Genomic DNA, 16565 nt, shown 5'->3' on the forward strand with positions numbered 1-16565 from the left:
CCTTTGAATGAAGATGTGTGGAACATAAATGCAAAAAAGACTGGGATCTCAACCATAAATCATACAGTTTTGTATTTTAAAAATTACTCAAAATGAGTCAGCATGACCTTCTTGCATATTGCTGCATAAGTGCTGGTAAAGCACCTAATTATAACAAACATGTTTTATTCAGCTCTAACCTGGTGCTAATGTGAGCAATTTGATTGGTTTGGTCAGGAAGATGGTCTAGTCTGGTACTGCTGAAAAAATTGCTCTTTATTATGATGATTGGTTTTTATTTGCTTGTTTATTTATCCATTTAATAGCTGATGTTGTGCATATGCCAGATGTCCAAGGAACAACATTAATCAGTTGGTACCTGCATGTTTTAGTTGGTGTGGAAGAACTGAAGTTAATGATACATCTTTAGCCAAAACTGAACAAGTGCAAATTTTTGAAAAAGAAAACCTTGACTTTAGGAGTCACACGATCATTTGGAATTACTTGCCCTAATTTTTGCTAGAATGTACTCATCCTATCCTGATGTTCAAGATGCAGTATTGCACAGAGGACATTATGCGTAATTGGAAAGCTCATGCCAGAATTTATCATATTAGAAGCAAATTTAAAAAGTCAGAGAGCATGAATCATTTCCTAAATTAATTAATGCATCACTTGTTAACTGCCATTAAAATCTTGTTTACTCAATCAAATGGCAGAGCTAATGAAGAAGATGTATGTCCTTCTAAAACTAATGAATATTTTAAGCACTTTATTTCTTGAACATCTTCCTCAATTGATTTAACAAACAATGGCAGCATCGTGTCACTCTCCCATGCAGAGCAGCCAACAGTCACTTCTTTTTTGTTATAACAAGGTCCCTTTCCTGTGCCCATCTGTAAGCTCTCTGATTGCATTATAAAATTTGCCTTTAACCAGCCAAACTGTACAGTCTCTTTTAGGTTGTTTTATTGGTAGTTTAGGTGGAGATTCTATTCTGATCACTTGTCTACATGGGATTATTTTTACAAGGATTTAAAGTTTATAAACACAAACATTTGTCAAAGAAGATCTTCTACATCCAGTTCTGTAGCAAAGCCATGTATTTATAATGCAACTCTTACAGCAAACTGACTTCCCCCTTGCTACATCGGTACTCTCATTGAAAATCATCTTCTACTCTCTTCTTCTTTGCTTACCCTTCTCCCCTCAAATTTTTTAAAAAGTGTTGCAGCCTTTCCCTCCTCAATCTTACAGGTATTACTCATTTCTTCTTGAATCATTTTTTAAAGAATTTGATATTATTTTGATTTTGATAATCAAGCTGTAGGTGTTCTTCACAATACTTAATGGACCTAGAATACCTGAAAGATAATTTCTGCACCATGTGCCTTTCATCTTGTGGATACTTTTAGTCCTTAGTGCAAACGTCCTCATTAACACTGCTTCTGATGCTTTTTATCTGGTTGATATCTAACCAGAAATTTTGCACGTATTTGTGATTATATTGAGTTTGAAAAGAACAGTGTAATAAGGAACAAGAATAGTGTATGTTATTCACTATCAAGATAAAAATAACAAATTGGTACAGGAGTTATAAATTGAAAAAACAAAAATTTGTCATTGTTTTAGTAAAACAGGGAGGATGTCCTCCTAAGATACATATAAGGTAATAATGAGTGGGATCTGAAGAACCTGCATTCTTGCCGTACACCTAGGGCATGGGAATTTCTGGCAAATTAAAATGAGCCTTTTTGATGTGCCTCACCAGATAAACCTAGAAGTTATGTGCAAAGAAGTAGCTGCTCTCACAATCAAGAGATCAAGAGAACAGCTTTAGAGACCAGACTAGCACCCAATCAGACTTTATTGTGATGGCAATCATACTGTGCTCTCTCCATAGAACCCCACAGAGCTGTGCTTGAATGTGAGGACAGAAACAGCTAGTGAGCAATGTTGTAGTACTAGGCTAGAACTGTAGGAACATTCAAGGTTTGAATTACAAAGTGGATCAAAGGTTATTAACATTATCACTTTTCTCATAGGTTTCTGAAAGCAGTGGTTTTTATCCAACAGACTTTCTGTATTCCATTGTGCAGCATTTTTACAGACCTCTAGAATGCTACCAAGATTGCTGTAAGCCAGCATTTGTAGGATATCTAGGCTCAAAGCATCTCTGCTTTGTGGAGAAGTAAAATAATGAAATGTTTTTCCCCATGAAGCTTGTCAACATGTATTTAGGCAGATTAGTTTAGAAAATTCTTTGCTCATTAATGGAACAGAAAAAAATGTTTATAAGTGTCCAGCTTTTCATTAACCTGTGGATTGTACTGTTTTGTTTTGTTTGTGTGTCATCATGGCTACTTTCAATAAAACAAATCTAATGGGCAGATTTTTAGAGATGCTGCCTGAGTACAGTGCCTAGTGATGTTAAATGGAGCTCTGGCCGCTTAATATAACTGAGAATGGCTGTTTAATCCTTCTTCAGAGATGGATAATTCTGTATGAAGGTGGAAAAAAAGAGACTGAGATCTTAATATTTACTGTTGAAAAACAGTTTCTTAATAGCATTGGTACATACACAAACACACATACAAATATGATCAGTTGACAAAGACTGAGGTGGAAGCTAGTTCATATTCTAAGAATATGCTAGTTCATATTTTAAGAAGTTGCAGTGAGAGCGGGGTTGGTCTCTTCTCACTGGTGACAAGTGACAGGACAAGAGGAAATGGCCTCAAATTGCACCAGGGGAAGTTTAGGTTGAATATCAGGAAAAACTTCTATGTAGGAAGAATTGTTAAACGCTGGAATAGGCTCCCCAGGGAGGTGATTGAGTCACCATCCCTGGATGTGTTTAAAAACTATTTGGATGTGGTGCTCATGACATGATTTAGCAGAGGGTTGTTAGAGTTAGGGTAGTACGGTTGGGTTGCGGTTGGACTTGATGATCTTTTAGGTCTTTTCCAACCGGACCAACTCTGTGATTCTATGATTTTAAGTACAAAATAGCAGAGAACAATCTTAAACAAGAGACTAAAATTGTAAATAAAATGATACTCATCAAATCATTAACATTACATGTATGTATGTGTAATAAGCAAGTTGATGTGGAGCTAATATTATGTGATTACTATGTCACAGAATTATTTTGTAGCTCCCTTGTTCTCATCAAGTTCCCTTAGGACTGGTTTCTGCAAACGATCACTTTCCAAGTAGAAGCCTTTCGCTTTTGACAAACCAGCACTTTCCAAAAAAGTAAATATTCCAGACACCAAAAAAGTGCTGTCCTGTCTGATAGTAAACATTTCAAATATGGACATTGTTTGTTTGATGTTTGTGTTGTGTCTTGGTACAAAGGATCCCTCATCAACAAAAATTACTGGAAGATTGAAAGTAATGTATCAATGCACGCAGCTTGGGAAACAAACAGGAGGAGCTGGGAGCTACTGTGCTATTGGAAAACCACTATATAGTTGCCATTGCCAAAACTTGATGGATGATTGCTATGACTGGAGTGTGGCTATCGACAGCTACAAGATGTACAGAAGGGATAAGCAAGGAAGGAGGGAGGGAGAATTGCTATCTACGTCAGGAAATGAGTAAAATGTGAAGAGCTGTCTCTTAAAACTGCTCATGAGCAAGCTGAATGCCTATGGGTGCCAGTTGGAGACAGAGGCAGCAATGGGAGCCTTCCAATAGGCTCCTGCTACAGATTATCCACTCAAGTGGAGCCGGCTGATGAGGCCTTCTACTTCCACCTACAGGAGGAGTTGCAATCACAAGCACTCATCCAGCAGGGGAATTTGACCAAGTCAGACATCTGCTAAGGAAGAGCAAGACAGGAAGGCATCCAACTGCCACTGATGAAATTGGTCATGCCTTGGAGGACAATATCCACTTCAGATGTATATAGATATGTCTCCTGGTGGGCTACAACTTCTCTGCCTATGAAGTGAAACTGCTGTCATGCACCTCCATGCACCACCTTCAGAATGGTGGTGTGCAAGGCACTTTCTGCAGAGGATAGATGACACCTTGCAGTACCTGCACTGCTGCCTGGAGGAGAAATGCCTGGACCAATTCCTCATAGGAAGTGAGATAGACAGAGATCATCTTGCACCAGGATTTCTGAGTGTCCAAACCACTCAACCTCTTCCAATGCCTGATGCAGGAACTGGCCAACCATGTTTGGGTGCAGCATGAGCTGGATGAGCTGCCAGATCAGCTCATGAGACTGCTCATCTCTAGGCAGTGACAGACGTCCACTTGTCCCCAGACCTCAATTTTCTGGAGAGGCTACAGTAGGGATGCTTGAGATCTCTACAGGGATGTGGCTCTTCTGCCTTTTCCTTTCACATACTGAGCCTACAGCCAACTCACTCCTGCTTGGGTATTAATAGTGCGGATCAGAGATAAGGAAAAATGATTTCACAAATTCAAAAATATTTTCAAAATCTTTGGGACAGGGATAGGAATCATTCCTCAGAGCTATAGCAATCCTGTAATTGTAGGGATTATTGTCTTGTCTACTGTGTCAGCAAAGAACTGAGGAAAGCACAGCCTGTGAGGTTGGTCTAGGTTCTTGCAGGCTGTTTTTCCTGGGCTCCTGCACAGGACTTAGTACTGTCAGAAAGCTGACACACAGCTCTGAGTGAAGTTAGATATGAGCTGAGACAAGACATGGCACCAAAAGTTCCCACATGTCATGTAAGAGTCATGTATCCAAGAGCTGGGTGGTATAATTGGCCTGAGGAATGACAGAACAAGACACCAAACAATGGGCTTCTGATGGCACTGCACCTCTGGCTTGCTGACCAGGCAGCCAGCAGAGCCCAGAGCTCCTTCTTGGATACAGAATGCAGTGTGATGTTGTTGGGTCTTGTGTGAACAAAGCCCAGTGGATTGCTCCTGTGTCAGGGTGCAGGTGTGTCATTTCATCATCTGAGGGCTTCTTGTATTGAATATGCTTGTAGTTTTGCTGCAGTCTGAAGGTTAAGGTTATGTCTGAGACAATGCCTCTTCCAGCTTGGGATGGAAGAAGTTTCTACTCCATCACGGTGGGTGTGAGCTCATGCCTTATATCAGACACAGAGCAGGGCTGAATCCTTCACTGCCACAGCCCAAACATGCCCAGGGCATGATTTGTTATAGCAAGCACAGCTCTCACAGTAATGTTTGTCTTCTAAAGGACTCTTGGAAAACCTATCTAATTTGCTGCAATTTTTTTTTTATATCTTTTAGGACACAATACCGAAGATCCAAGAAGCTAAGGTACAAATTACTTGTCTTCCTGAGCTTGTGTGCCTGAGGAGAGGAGGTCTGGGGTAAACTTAAACAGTAATAGGTTTTCAGCTCTGTGGTTTCCTCTCCAAAATTGCAGTGTGTATATGGGGAAGACAGTTTTTCTCTATTCCTATAATTTTGTGGAATTTGGGTGAATATGAACATCTCAGATATCCGTTTAAATGCTGGAGAATATGAGGATTTTTCTCAGAAAATGTCATCTGAAATTTGTGAAGAAAACTCTCTTAACACCAAGCGGCATTCCTTTGTTCCTCATGATACATACCGGGTGACCTGACAAATCAAACACACTCTCTCAGAGTTCAAGTTCTGCATTTAAACAATTAAGACATACATACAAAATACATTGCTTCGTTCTTTTCCAAGAACTCATTAATATATGCTAATATTCCTCTAGGTATGCACAATGGCATGTAGGGTGATCATACAACCACTTACTTTCTCCCCATTTTTCCATCATCAGCTTCATCACAGACACTTTTGGCTGACCTCTAGCTGTTTTTCCCCAATTTGGCAAATTTCCATTGCTTTTTAGGCCATAGTGAGCAACTTCCAAAACAACATATGTGAAATCCAAGGAAGAAGTCCTTGCACATTTTATGCAAAGATAAAAGTAGTCTACTGTGACTCCCAGTGCTCCTGTCAAGCAGAATTGTTGAGAAAAACAAGGCTGTTCACACACCAACTGTGCTGGAGGAAAACACTGCCTCATCCTACACTTTTTCTTTCAGTTCCTCAGGAGCCATAGCTGTAGCCTGGGAGGACAGAATGAGCTCCAGTCCCACAACCAGGACCAGGTTATGGTATGCAGAAAGATAAAGTCAGCCTTATACAAGATGTCCAGGTGCCAAGGTCTAGCTCTGGAAAGCCTCCCATCCACTAGCCATACCTTTTTACTTGAGTAGTGCTAGGTAGAAGCTTTAGGATTTGACCTTAGAGAAATTACTAGATAGAAGATTGTTTTAAATAAAACAAGTATTAAAAAACCCGTTGAAGTAAATTTGCCAGCTCCATGGCTGTGCATTCACTGTGAGAAGCTAGTTCTGTTTGACAAAGGGAGTTTTATTCAGGGCCAGGACATTGAGCAGGCAGGCATCTTAAAGCAAAGTGGAACCTGGCATGTTGCAGAGACAGCCAATTTAGGAGAGAAACACTGAAAGCCTGGGTCCATGGTGCTTGTGGGATGAAGAGCAGAAAGATGGTTTGTAATGATCTGGTTATCTTTGAAGCCAAATAGTACTTAAGTAGCTGAAAAAAAAAAGAAAAAAAAGAAAAAGAAAAAAAAAAAAGAAAACCCAGAGAAATATTAGAAAAAAGCAATACTGAAGTCTGCCTGATGTCAATTGTCACTGATGTGGGAAAACAGTATGAAGAAACTTGGCCTTTAGAGACATATGGAAATATGCTACTGGAATTAATATGCAAATGTAATTTTTAGCTGCTGTCCTTGTTAATGATACACAACTGCTACCACCAACTGTGTAACAAAAAAAGACCATCTTCGCCAAATGGAGAGAAACTAAATTGCCCCATTCTATACTCCTACTCATGATAACATTAAATAAGTAGCATGTTGGTTCGGTGTGATAAAAGGGGACAATATTAGTCTGTAGACCCATAATGATAGTCCTGAGATATTCTTAAGTATCCTACAGTTCCAACTCCTAACAACTTATCCGGTTCAAAATGGTTTATTGTTTATTGTTAAAATGTGATTGTGTTGTTGAAATTAAGGAGGAAAGGAATTAAAAGCAGGCTAAAAGTGATTATTACTTCTATTTAGGTCTAGTAGTACTAATAAAAACTACAAATTAGCCATATTGACAGACACTTCAAAGTCTGTGCTACTGCATCTAATTTGATCTCCTAGCTAAGTAAGGTAAAGCAAATGGAAGTTGGAACTTGGAAGTCAACCAAAAACCAGCATGAAGTCTTGTAACAGAGTTGCGGTTTGCAGCATGTAATTTTGTGATGTTCTGTTAGAAAAGAGATGGAAAACAAGCTTTGCTAGGGAACAAGGATGGCTCTTTCAGCAAGATGGAGTTATTCACCTCTTGAAGTACTATTTGGCAGCACAATATACTGCTGTGCGCTGATGCTCTTCAGCATCCACCATTTCCATGGTGGTTAACATGAAGTAACCAGTGCAGTAGTGAGTGAGGTGTCAGAAAAAGTGTGGCAGCCTCCTCTCTGCTGCATCACAAGAGCTGATCCATGTTGCTCTTCTACTGGTGACCACCACAAACATTTCATTTCTAAGCAGAGAGACTGTGCTTCACCTTGCAGTTTCTTCTGCCTTCATTGTTTTCTTTTTAATAACAAATTTACTCATCTAGTTGCAGAGATGCTGCATTTCTTCCTATGCCTAATTCCTGCTGCCAGCATAAAATCAAGATCATGTGTACCTATGTTATTCAGTTATAGTTTGTTTTGTTTGATCTTTTGCAGTCCAGAGCAGCTGGTGCCTTTGGAAATGATCTGGGTTGAAAGTAGAAGATTGCAGGAATGTATGAATTAAGCAGCCTTTGCACTGACTGCTCTGCATCTGGATCTGGTTAAAGATGTAAGAGCAAATACTGTGGTATCATTCAATAATTTAGACTATCAGTTCAGGATTTTTCTTACCAATAACAATGAATCCTCTTTGAAGATGGAGACTTTCATACTCTGCTGCTGAAATTACTGTTACCCAAAAAACCAGTTTGACTCAAAGCCACAGTTTTCTTAATATCTTCAAATGCATATCAGTTACTTCAATATATGGAAGTCAGTAAAGAGACAATGGGCTGAGGTTTTTTACAACATCCTGATTTAGGAGGCAGTTCCAGAGAAGTCTGTAGAATTATTTTAAGTTCACAAACTTTTGCAAAAAAACAACCACGTTTTTCCTTCTTTTCTTCTTCCACAAAGGTGAATCATATTTCTTAAAATTTTTTTTTTTTTTAGTCCAAACAAACATTTTATTTTGCAATAAAAATATCATCAGGTACATTATTTTTAAAAGGTCACTGAACAATTTACTTAGGATTATACTGAGAATATGAAAGAAAACAGATTCTTGTTTTTAATAGGAGTGAGGGGGGAAGGGGCAATTCTTTAGACTGAAATAAGGAGATCTCTGACACTTCTCTGACAATGTATAAATGCATGCCATCATAACACTGAGTGCCAGCTTTTTCTCCCCACAAGTATTACTTGCCTAGAGATATGGTGGATGCTCCATCCCTGGCTTGACCAGGCTCTGGGCAAGCTGATCCAGCTGTGGATATCCCTGTTCATTGCAGGGGAGTTGGACTAGATGGCCTTTAAAGGTCCCTTCCAGCTCTAAGGATTCTATGATTTTACTTACCTATCTGAGAATATAACAGGAGTTGAAAACGTCAACTAAGAGCCCTCCTGCACTCACAGGCCCATGGTCCCATGGTTTAAACACAACATTTTGTTTCAGTTGCTTATTTCTAAGACTGTTCTTTAGGAAGAAAAAAAAAAAACAACCAAACAAAAAGACATGTATTATGATTAGGGATGAATCAGGACCAGTAAACCAAAACACATACAGAGGTTGCACGAATCTCTCACAGCTATCACCTACAGTATGTGGGAAAAAATTTGCAACTACAGAAGACTGACTTCATGCTAGTGAATTAGCTGCATATCAGGATCATTTTTCAAGGCACCAGGACAGTATGAATAGTTCTGCTTACAGAGAAAGGTGCAAAACTAGAAGTGCTCAGGAGGCTTTTGTGACTTTCTATATTCTCAACGTGAACATTTTAATAAAATGAACACATTAATAATGAATTCTAAGAAGACTGAACTTAGATTTGCCATTAAAACAGACAGGTCTTTTCCTCAGCAACCTAAAACTGTTTCTCATATAGCAATTCGTGTAGCTGTGATGTGAGTTTGCAAAAAAAAAGGCCCTTGAGCTGCAATCCAGGCTGCATTAATGTCAATAGAAAAATCACCAAACAGACACAATTTGTTTTACATAGCTGTGGGCGTTCCATAAGAAATCTCAAAGAGAAGACTTGGTATTACAGAAATGGATGCTGCCAAGACAGGGAGAAAGCTTGCCATAGGTACTCAACTCTTTGCACAGGTATAGCAAAAGCATTGCAGTTGCTTTATCACAGTCATCAATACATTTAAAAAAAGAAAAAGCAGAAGGAAAAGAATAATACAAGTTTGAGTCATCCACAGTATATGGAATTTAGCCCATTTGAACATTAATAATTTGCAAGTGTTCTTCAGCTGGGGAATGTTTTAAGTCTGCATAAGCACTTACAATTTTTCAGAACTCTAATCTGGAAATGTACAATGTGGTATAAATCAGTTCAAAATGACAGGAGTGCGTCAATTTTCATGGAAGATAATATCCCAACTGCCTCTTGTGAATCAAGCTTCAAAAATACACATAAAAAGCAACACTTCAGTCCCTAAACAGACCAAAAAATTAAGACTGACAGTTGTGAAATAATGCTATCTGAAAGGGGAAAATTGCAAATAACTGTGATCAGTCATTCTGCATAAGCAGCTGGAGCACAATCATCACTTGATATTACCAAAAGCGCCTCCTCTTCAAATCAAGTCGGAAGTCAGGAGCCCCATGAATGTGCATAGAGCCTGGTAATGATGGAGGGAAGAAGTGGAGCATCCCTTGTCTCATTTCTCCCTGCCCGTCAGCAATAGCTGTGCCCCAGTAGCGTGTATTTACTGCCTTTCTGTCCTGTGGCAGGTACAGGGGGTTCAGCAGTGGCCAGTGAATGTATGCGTGTCCTCTTTTCACAGTGACCAGAGAAAGGGAAGATGCCTCCATGTACTGAAATAAGAATGAAGGAATTCAAACAAGGACATCTCTCCTTTCAGACATCTAAGAAATCACATGTAATATTCTATGCGGTCTCAATATTTGTGAAAAATAGGTAATATATACCCTGCTCACCTTCTTGGGAGATGTTAGGAAAACTGAACCTTTTAAAATATCTGTTTCTGTAAGAGTACTATCCTTTACCAAATACGTTTGGCCAGGGGACTGGAAAACGTGCACACAATGTCAGAAGAATACAGTTTAGAAATAGCAGCAAGGTAAGGCAGTGTGTTCTCATTCTTTCTCTGAGTGTATTTGGATTGAAACCAAGCTTCTATTTAGGTCATAAGTTGTTAATAAGGTTTGTAAAGGTGGCAAATGTGTAACTGTTGTGCGTCTATAAAGGGCTGCTCCTAGTCTTCCCTCATATCATCATTGCCCAAAGCCTGCTTCTTATGCCTGGCTGATCTTTGCAGTTTGATCCCAACTCCTGTTGCATAGAATATTGCATATACAATATGTAGTGTATATGTATATATGTATGATATGCTATATAGATGTGTGCATATATGTATATATATGCAATTTATATTGCACATACACTATTCTATGCACAAATTTTCAGCCCTGAGCAACTAGGTAATGAAATTGTCCAAAGCAAAACTTCTGCTGGTGAACATTCAGGTAATTCCACAGAAATCTCTCTTCAGCATAACTGCTGACCAACACGGCATCTGAACAGTTTTTCTCATTTAAACATTTATAAAAGTCAGAAGCTGTCACTAAATTCAGTGCTTTCATTGCAAGGACTCAGTGCCAGGATCTGTCAGGTCATGCGTGGCTAATGAAGTATTAACTCTCCAAGCCCAAAATATAGGGAAGTGGTAGCTTTAAAATAAAAATTTCTAAACCAGACACTAAATATATTGACAACTGATTGGGCTTTATCAACTATTAAATCAATTTAATGCTAAATCAATTTAATTGCTTCACCTGTGTCAAACCAGAGTATCAGAGATAAACTCCTTTTGTTGTTTTTTTTTACCAGGGACTGACCAACTGAAACCAGTGCATATATTTTCTATCTATTTTAGTAATTTAACTATTGGGGTGACAATTGTATTTTCATTATAAAGTCCATTACTATCTATATTGAAATAAATATATTTTCATTAATTGTGATTCTCAGTCTCTCACTTCTATTCCCTTTTCCTTAGTGACATGTTTTCTTGTCAAGGAAAGGTCATGACATTTCAAGGTGTTCACTTCCTGAAGCATGACTCTTCAAAGTAATGAGATTCAGCTGATCTGACAGCAAAAATCTGCCACAGCAAATGCAAAAGCAGAGCTCAGAAGCCGCTCGTGGTCTCTCTGATGGTGTTGATGTTCTTGGTGTTATTACAGGATTGTCCGGAAAGGATAAAAGAAACATGATTTTATGTCGCTGAGTGCTGTTATCTGAACCTCTGTTTTCATACAGCTTGTTAATTTACATAGTGATTCAAACTCAGACATACTTAGTGTTGTTTTAACCTTAAACAGGGTTGCATCAAAAATGGCTGTAAAGAGATCTTCAGTTCCTTTGTGAGTGTATCATAGAATTATAGATTTGCCAAGGTTGGAAAAGACCTCCAGATCATTCACAATATTGCCCCACTGAACCATGTCCCGTAGGACAACATCTAAACATTTCTTGAATACCTCCAAGGACGGTGACTTCATCACCTCGTGGGCAGCCCATTCCATCACCTGACCACCTAGTGGTAGAATTCAGATCACATGTTTAGCTTGATCTTTCCTGACAGAAGTTTTTTGTTTTTTTTCATGGATGGTTGTTGCTCAGAAAAGCATCATTGAAAACTTTCATCTCAAGGCAAGCACTTTGCCGTGCTGATAACTGCATGAATGTACTGAATGTAGCTTTGGGCCTGATTCAGAAAGTTGGTTGTTTTCTGCCCCCATTTTTTCATAGAAGAAAAGCTGCACAGAGTTTCCGTTTGGCTTAGTGGTGCTTTGAGTTCTCTGAGGTGTCGTTTTTACTACTCATACACTGTAAGTACTATAAGTGTACATATTTATATAAATAGCTATATGAACAGTCATGCAGGTAAGCAAATGTCACTTTTGCCTTCCAAGAACTTCCATGAGGAGTTAATCCTGCATCTTTACTAGTTCAACATTTACAGTTTTCAAATAATATTGAATAGAGCCAGAAATATGACTGCAGATTTGTTGTGCCAAGGAACTTGGGATAATGGTCAGTGTGGAACATTTTGCAAGATTGAAGTTGATCTGAAGTTAGTGACAGCACGAGGTGAGCAATGTCTCCAGAGTCTCCACATCTCAAAGATATGATGCATACACGGGTTTTATTCTTTTCTAAGTTCCAGGTTTTCATTATAAAGTCAGTGAAAAGTTCATGTAGCACATCACACTGTCTGTGATCAGATAGGTAAGATGCATTACAAAACTCTTATTATAGTTAATTTTCAATTTCATCACCATGTAAGCTAATCACTGCAGTGCTGTTCATCTCAAGAGAATTGAAGAGTTGGCTTCCAATGTCCAACTCTGCACAGAGAAATATGTTACCTCTTAAACTGCAGAGATAGAATGAGCAATCTCGCATGCTCCCAAACCAAGGAAAGGGGAATTTATTGAGTTTTGATATTTGGAGAGCAGTTCTAAAGACTCTGTGGATTGTTTTTGGCATTCTTCTACATTTTGTGTTTGGTTTAATTAAAAAAATGTTATAAGGTTTAGAAATAATGTCCTGTGTCACATCCGTTATATCCTGTCAGGTAAGCTGCATCACAGATGAACTTACAGCAAGAGCAACTTTCCAGAACTGGGAGATAAAAGAATGAAAAGATTGCTAGAATTGATTTTTGTTTACCATTATTCTGACTTAACATAATCTATTTATTATTCATCTCTTGCCTGATGGATAACAAATTTGATTTCTAAGTAAAACTGACATCCACTGAGTGTTCTGTTCTTGGGAGGAGAGTGAAGAGCAAAGAGAGCCAAGAGAGCAAAGTGTTGGGATTCCTCTGCCCAGCACTTCAGACTGAGAACCATGGAACAACTCAGACAGGATGACACTCAACACTGAATTAAGTTTGCTCAGGGCTTTGTCCATTTGGATGTTGAGGACAGAGATGTCACTTCTCCCATCAGCCTGGTCCAGTGCTTGAACTTCCTCATGGTAACAACTTATTTCCTCATAATCTTTCCCTTCAGACTACCAAGCCAATACTTACATGCAGCTCCTATGGAACATTTCCAAGGTGCCTTCTTCCTAGCTGGATTTCTATTGTCAGTAAAATAAACTAAATTACTGCTAGGCCACAGCATTGGTTTGTCTTTCCTTAAGAGAAAAGGCCCCAGTGTAAGACCAACTCATCTCACATCTGTGTTGAAACAGGATGACATTTTCTCAGTGTCTGCAGTGTCACCTTTACTGTTTTTTTTCACAGTTAATGTAATCTTATTTATGAAACATGCTAATTCTGAAAGTGATACTGAGTTTTCACTATTTTATTATGTGCCAGTAACTGACATCATGCTCAAAATCTTTTTTTCTTTTCTTCCAGGTAGATCTAATCATCCTGTTTTTAAAGCAATCACAGGCATTGATGAGTCTCGGGTTTTATTTAAGAAAACTGTGATGGAAGAACTATCTTGGAGATCAGCCATTTTCATTAAATTTTTACTTACTCATGAAGAAAGAGCTGAGATATTATCTTGACTAAAATAAGAAAACAATATTCTGGGAAAATACAGGCTTAATTATGCCTTACATGGCTTGTTTGTTGTTGTTTGTCTCTCATTTGTAAGGAAATACAGAAGATTGAAGACTTCTACAAAGTGGAAGTCTTTATGAATTAAGGCTGTGAAGAAAGTCTATTCAGAGAGGCTTATTCTTGAACTAAATCCCTTCATGGATCCTTGTTCCAGTAGAACTATCTTGCGCATTATGAGTCAGTAATATATGGAGAGTGCCCTGAAGATGTGCAATGTCTAAGTAGACATTAACTAATTACTGAGACTTCCCTCCACAAAGTTTAATCCCCCAGAACACAGACAAGAATCCAGGTATCCATCTTTTTCACTCCACAGAAGAGGAAAGGTATGATCAGATCCATCTAAATTGTGAGAGGCATCAGTACACATTAGCACACACTGAGCCACTTCACATTCTGGACTCTCTTAGTGCTTAAGTTCATACGTAGGTGGAATGATTCCTCATAATTTTTATTAGATCTAAAATCTTAGAAAAACCATCATGCACTTTCACTTTGGGCAGTGCATGTGCACAGCAAGGGAGTGCACTCAGTGTTGTGCCTCCTGACCTTGGCTTCTACGAAGACAGAGAAGCCGATGGTTCCACATACTCAGCTGTTTGACTTCCTCTGCACTGGCTGTAATTAACATCTATTCAAGCAACATTAGGAAGAAAATAAATATTTCAAAGCAGCTAATTACAGCATCCAAAACATCCTCTAGGCTATTTTTTAGGATGTGCTTTGTTCCTGCAATAGTGTAGCATTAATTTCATTGAGCAATTAAACAAAACAAAAGCAGACATGATACACAAAGATGCATTTTTTTTTTCCTGTTTGCAAGAATGCTCACTTGCATTTCACAGAATCATAGAATTGTTTGAATTGGAAGGGACCCTTTAGGCCATTTAATCCCACTCCTCTGCAATGAATAGGACACCTACAGCTAGATCATGTGCTCAGAGCCCCATCCAGCCTGACTTTGAATGTCTCCAAGGACAGAGCATCCACCACTCTCTGGACAGAGAGTTACAGTGCCTCACCACCCTTCTGAAAAAAGCTTTTTCCTTATATCCAATCTAGATCTCCCCTCTTTTTCATTTGAAGCCATTTCCCCTTGTCCTATCACAAAAGAGTTTTAATGTTTTCATGCAAATGGATTCAGCATAATAGTTCAGTTTGCAATCTTAAAACAGGTATCACGTAAATTCAACCCCTATAAATGCAACCTCTGCGCTAATCTGAACTCATCTGAGAATAAGTTTAATTCAAGTGGTATCATTTTTGTGCTATACATAAAATGTTATTTGCACCACTAGGCAGGATAAGAATGTTCATTGGTATTAAACTTTCAAATTTATAAAATACTGGAATTTATTTTTCTGAGCAATCTTACAATGATTTGAGTTTGAAGGGACCTTTAAAATCATGTAGTTCCAATCTCTGCTACAGGCAGAGACACCTCCCTCTAGACCAGGTTGCTCATAGCCCCATCCAGCATCTTTTGAACATTTTAATTAGAAGGTATTAATTACCAAAATGCACAACAGATTAAATCCCTCCATAGGCCAAGGCTCAGGGTGCTGATTTATGTATTTGGATCGAGATAGATTAGGGAGATATCTTTCAGCTCTAATGACTTCCCGTTTATGATGATGTCTTCTAAATAAATATCTTCTGCTTTTATTAACAGAAACCTGAACCAGAGGCAGTTCGTTGTTTTGGATTAAAACAACTCTTTTAACTGGGTAGATGTAAATACAATTATAAATACAAAATACAGGATTTTTTTAATTTATTTTCTGATCCAATAAATGATTTTCTCATCAACAGAGGGATTAATTCTGTCCCCACTCATATCAAGGAAAGCTTTGCTATTGAACGTGATATAGAAGATCCTCCTATGACAGAGACACAGGGCAGCTGGCACCAACCCAACACCCTGATGCACTGCTTGTGGGCTGGTGGCCCTGCATTGAGTTTTGAATCCTCAGATGGGCTGTACCACCACATTGCTGAGTTCTGCTACCTGGTGTGGCATTTCATGTGTGTGTGCCTTCTCTGCTGTCCTAGGGCTCACCCAGTGTCAAGATAGGAAGCTGGTTTCCATTACAATTGACAAGTTTGGGGTGTGCAGAGCTTCCCCTGCCATCATGCTGGGGATTAAATGCAACGGCACTGCTCTTTCCAGCAAATTCTCTTTCCCTATTAGAAAGAATCACAATTCTGCCCTGGAACACGCATAGACGGAGAAGCAGAGTCACACATAGGCACATCTGGTGGCTTCTTTGCCACTTGGCTTCATCCTCCTCTCGATCAGAGCTGCCCGCACCTCTCCAGCTGCCAGATGGGGTTCTGCATCAGGCAGTGCCCGAAGCTCACCTCCATCACCCCAACTCATCACCCTCCCCCTCCATGAGCGGCAAGGGGCAGCCGGCCACTTTGTGCTCATCATGAGGCCGCTACCATAGCTGTAGATGTTAACACGCGTCTTTTAAAGCACAGATTTATTTTTTCCGAGGAGAGAGGTGAAGAAGCAAGGGCCGTCCGGCCGCTGTCCCGAGGCCGAGCGGGGCCACGCAGGGCCGGGAGCGGGGCTGAGTCACCGGCGGTGCAGAGGGGGTCTGCCCCGGGCGGGGGGAGGCCGGCGGGGCGGGCGGGGCGGCTGACGTGTGCTCCGTGAG

This window comes from Meleagris gallopavo, chromosome 4, assembly GCF_905368555.1.
Source record: "Meleagris gallopavo chromosome 4, MGAL_WU_HG_1.1, whole genome shotgun sequence".
Lineage (NCBI taxonomy): Eukaryota > Metazoa > Chordata > Aves > Galliformes > Phasianidae > Meleagris > Meleagris gallopavo.